The sequence below is a fragment of the Schistocerca serialis genome, unplaced genomic scaffold (assembly GCF_023864345.2).
Source record: "Schistocerca serialis cubense isolate TAMUIC-IGC-003099 unplaced genomic scaffold, iqSchSeri2.2 HiC_scaffold_1196, whole genome shotgun sequence".
In the NCBI taxonomy this organism is placed as follows: domain Eukaryota; kingdom Metazoa; phylum Arthropoda; class Insecta; order Orthoptera; family Acrididae; genus Schistocerca; species Schistocerca serialis.
In genome coordinates, this window is record NW_026047399.1 from 147,501 (window position 1) to 152,500 (window position 5,000).

Here is a 5,000-nt window from a genome sequence, read left to right on the forward strand (position 1 = left end):
TCCATCTACAGGGATCCGACGGAACTACGCCAACCATGCCGGCAAAACAGTATCGCCATCTATGAAAATACGGCGAAACCACATGCAATACCTCCATCTATGCGAATCTGACAACACTACGTCCGCCATGTCGAGCGCACCACAAAACACAGCGCCATCTGTAGGTCTCCCGCGGCATGACGTCCTGCAACGACGATACCGCCATCTATGAGACGCCAAGCCGACCAAGACATCGATGGGCCCACAGTGCCCATCTTTCGACCCCACCCACAAAGCCTGCGTCCTCTGTCGACCACAGCACCCCAACGCCAGCGCCTCTGCCGCACGAAATCGTGGACCGGCAATCACTCCACCTGCGCCCCACTCCAACCGCCCAACTCGCAACTCCAGCGGATGAACGGCGGACTTTTCCCGCAGTCGCAATGTGCAATCCACCCCTATAACATGCGTTTCATGAAGAGGTACGTCCAATATGCGACATTCCCGCTGTCCCTATACATGAGCTGCGAGCTGTACCAGTTACGAGCTAGAGACGCGATCGCGTTGCTCTCTGTACGAATGCCGATGCTGAGCGGTCAGCTAGGAGGCGCTCCATCCATGTCGGTACCGGTGAGCGTTGCACTCGCAGTCGCAAAAACGTACGGCAAGTATATTACTCGGAAGAGTCAATGACAGTCCACGCCCCCCTGCGTGGGAAGAGTCTTTCTAGGCCATGACCCACCGGAAGGGCGCAGCGTCCCCCACCCCAGACATGTGACGTCACACCATCGGTATTGACGACTAGACTGATTCCTTATAATCATTTGCCATACACCGGTGGAAGCTGCCGAGACGAGTAACTACATAGCGGGCTCGCCGTGTCACTAATGTACAGAGATACAACAGTTTCGACTGGAACCGGATTAAACGTATACACGGCGCTGATTAGTAATAGATAGAGCCATCAGAATACAGATAATGTATACAACTGTCCGTATACATGCTGAAAGACTCTGCTCACAATCACAACCACACGTCAGCCACACACCCTTATCACGCACTACTCTCTGCCTGTAACACGCACACAGACAATATGTAAGCACCAGCATGGAACAACACCCAGTGCATCCTCTCCGCCACATTAGACAATCCACACTGTCATAACCAGACTGGGAGGTCCACTCAGAAAACAGAATATCCCACCCACCCGACAACCACCATTGCTCAGCCAAGCCACCAACACCCACACATGTCCTACACAGGGGTGCACCCAACATCACAATACTGCCTCCTCTCACAGCACACAAACAATGGCAGGAATGAAAGACACAGGTCTGCCACAACCATGGAATCAGAGCGCCGCCTGTCATGAGCCAAAGGTGCATCCTGACGTGGCAAATCAGATGATGCCGCAGGCATCCACTTACTATAGTCACAATCAACAAACCGGCCGCCCCGCCCCCCATTAAACCTTTCCTTACAACAATGTGTACCTTAACCTAACCTATATCGTACCGTAACCTAACCTATATCGTACCGTAACCTAACCTATATCGTACCGTAACCTAACCTACGTCGTACCGTAACCTAACCTACGTCGTACCGTAACCTAACCTACGTCGTACCTTAACCTAACCTACGTCGTACCTTACCCTAACCTACGTCGTACCTTAACCTAACCTACGTCGTACCTTAACCTAACCTACGTCGTACCTTAACCTAACCTACGTCGTACCTTAACCTAACCTACGTCGTACCTTAACCTAACCTACGTCGTACCTTAACCTAACCTACGTCGTACCTTAACCTAACCTACGTCGTACCTTAACCTAACCTACGTCGTACCTTAACCTAACCTACGTCGTACCTTAACCTAACCTACGTCGTACCTTAACCTAACCTACGTCGTACCTTAACCTAACCTACGTCGTACCTTAACCTAACCTACGTCGTACCTTAACCTAACCTATGTCGTACCTTAACCTAACCTATGTCGTACCTTAACCTAACCTATGTCGTACCTTAACCTAACCTATGTCGTACCTTAACCTAACCTATGTCGTACCTTAACCTAACCTATGTCGTACCTTAACCTAACCTATGTCGTACCTTAACCTAACCTATGTCGTACCTTAACCTAACCTGTATTGCGCATTAACCTAACCTGTATTGCGCCTTAACCTAACCTGTATTGCGCCTTAACCTTACCTGTATTGCGCCTTAACCTAACCTGTATTGCGCCTTAACCTAACCTGTATTGCGCCTTAACCTAACCTGTATTGCGCCTTAACCTAACCTGTATTGCGCCTTAACCTAACCTGTATTGCGCCTTAACCTAACCTGTATTGCGCCTTAACCTAACCTGTATTGCGCCTTAACCTAACCTGTATTGCGCCTTAACCTAACCTGTATTGCGCCTTAACCTAACCTGTATTGCGCCTTAACCTAACCTGTATTGCGCCTTAACCTAACCTGTATTGCGCCTTAACCTAACCTGTATTGCGCCTTAACCTAACCTGTATTGCGCCTTAACCTAACCTGTATTGCGCCTTAACCTAACCTGTATTGCGCCTTAACCTAACCTGTATTGCGCCTTAACGTAACCTGTATTGCGCCTTAACCTAACCTGTATTGCGCCTTAACCTAACCTATATTGCGCCTTAACCTAACCTATATTGCGCCTTAACGTAACCTGTATTGCGCCTTAACCTAACCTATATTGCGCCTTAACCTAACCTATATTGCGCCTTAACGTAACCTATATTGCGCCTTAACGTAACCTATATTGCGCCTTAACGTAACCTATATTGCGCCTTAACGTAACCTATATTGCGCCTTAACGTAACCTATATTGCGCCTTAACGTAACCTATATTGCGCCTTAACGTAACCTATATTGCGCCTTAACGTAACCTATATTGCGCCTTAACGTAACCTATAGTGCGCCTTAACGTAACCTATATTGCGCCTTAATGTAACCTATATTGCGCCTTAACGTAACCTATATTGCGCCTTAACGTAACCTATATTGCGCCTTAACGTAACCTATATTGCGCCTTAACGTAACCTATATTGCGCCTTAACGTAACCTATATTGCGCCTTAACGTAACCTATATTGCGCCTTAACGTAACCTATATTGCGCCTTAACGTAACCTATATTGCGCCTTAACGTAACCTATATTGCGCCTTAACGTAACCTATATTGCGCCTTAACGTAACCTATATTGCGCCTTAACGTAACCTATATTGCGCCTTAACGTAACCTATATTGCGCCTTAATGTAACCTATAGTGCGCCTTAATGTAACCTATATTGCGCCTTAATGTAACCTATATTGCGCCTTAATGTAACCTATATTGCGCCTTAACGTAACCTATATTGCGCCTTAACGTAACCTATATTGCGCCTTAACGTAACCTATATTGCGCCTTAACGTAACTTATATTGCGCCTTAATGTAACCTATATTGCGCCTTAATGTAACCTATATTGCGCCTTAATGTAACCTATATTGCGCCTTAACGTAACCTATATTGCGCCTTAACGTAACCTATATTGCGCCTTAACGTAACCTATATTGCGCCTTAACGTAACCTATATTGCGCCTTAACGTAACCTATATTGCGCCTTAACGTAACCTATATTGCGCCTTAACGTAACCCACATTGTGCTGTAACCCAACACACGTTGGGCCTTAACCCAACACACGTTGGGCCTTAACCCAACACACGTTGGGCCTTAACCCAACACACGTTGGGCCTTAACCCAACACACGTTGGGCCTTAACCCAACACACGTTGGGCCTTAACCCAACACACGTTGGGCCTTAACCCAACACACGTTGGGCCTTAACCCAACACACGTTGGGCCTTAACCCAACACACGTTGGGCCTTAACCCAACACACGTTGGGCCTTAACCCAACACACGTTGGGCCTTAACCTGCTCTGTAATTGTCATACGACGCGTTAAATTAGTGTAGTGTTGCCCAACTGCAACCCCCGCAATATAGTTTGCTACTCGCACTGCCCGGTCCCCAGTGTATCGCTTCATGTTAAACACCTTGCAGCTATACACTGTAATGTGGATGGCAGCAGGACGTACATGCTCAATGCCCTTTGCAGTTGTTCATTGGCATTTGCAGTTGTTCATTGGCATTCGCATGGCGAAGCACTTAGCCTACGCTGTGGTACGGCCTGTGTCAACTGTCCGCTGATGTTGTACGTCCAAATCACACACTGTACTGCACATTGGTCCTCATGTACTGAATGATACATCGTGGTACATGTGACCGTACAACGACTGCGCCAACAACGGCGAACCATGCGGTCCAAATGTTGTGCACTCAGCTACGTGTCGTCTCCCTATAAGAGCTGGATTGCAGTGTGGTATGCCCTGGATGGCGATCAGCATGAGCCGTCTGTTGATGTAGTGGCGCGTGTTGTCAGACGTAGTCGTCTCTTCTCACACACCGTGATAGCATGGTGCACTGCGTTCCACATCTGCGACATGCGACAGAGGCCGGTTGACAGTCGTTCGCGCAATGGACATCGCATACGTACGGGGGCCACCTTCCACGTGTTCGCGAAGCGTGCACATGTTGTTGCGTGTATGTGGGCAGACAGTGTGTCGTGACACCTGACACAGGCATGCAACAATCGTTGAATTTGCAAATGGCGATGGACGCCTACGTTTGCTGGTGACGTTACGCAAATGAACAACTGGTAAACCGTTGTGGTGCGGTTGTTCTCGCTAGAGGTGAATCAGTGATGGCGACGATCGGTTGAGCTACCAACCGGTTGTTCCAGCGATACCCACCATGCCCACGAACGTGAATGGCATCTGGGTGTGAAGCGATACGCGGCGGTGGCTGGGTGGGACCGTCCCCGGCCGGTGAGGGGGGGCCTCCCGGCGTGCTGGCCGCGCGGTGCGTGGGCGCACGCGCTACAGCCGGCTGGTGGGGGCGGCCAGTGGCAGGCGCGCCGGCCGACGGAGGCGGCAGGCGGCGCAGCTGCGCGCCGG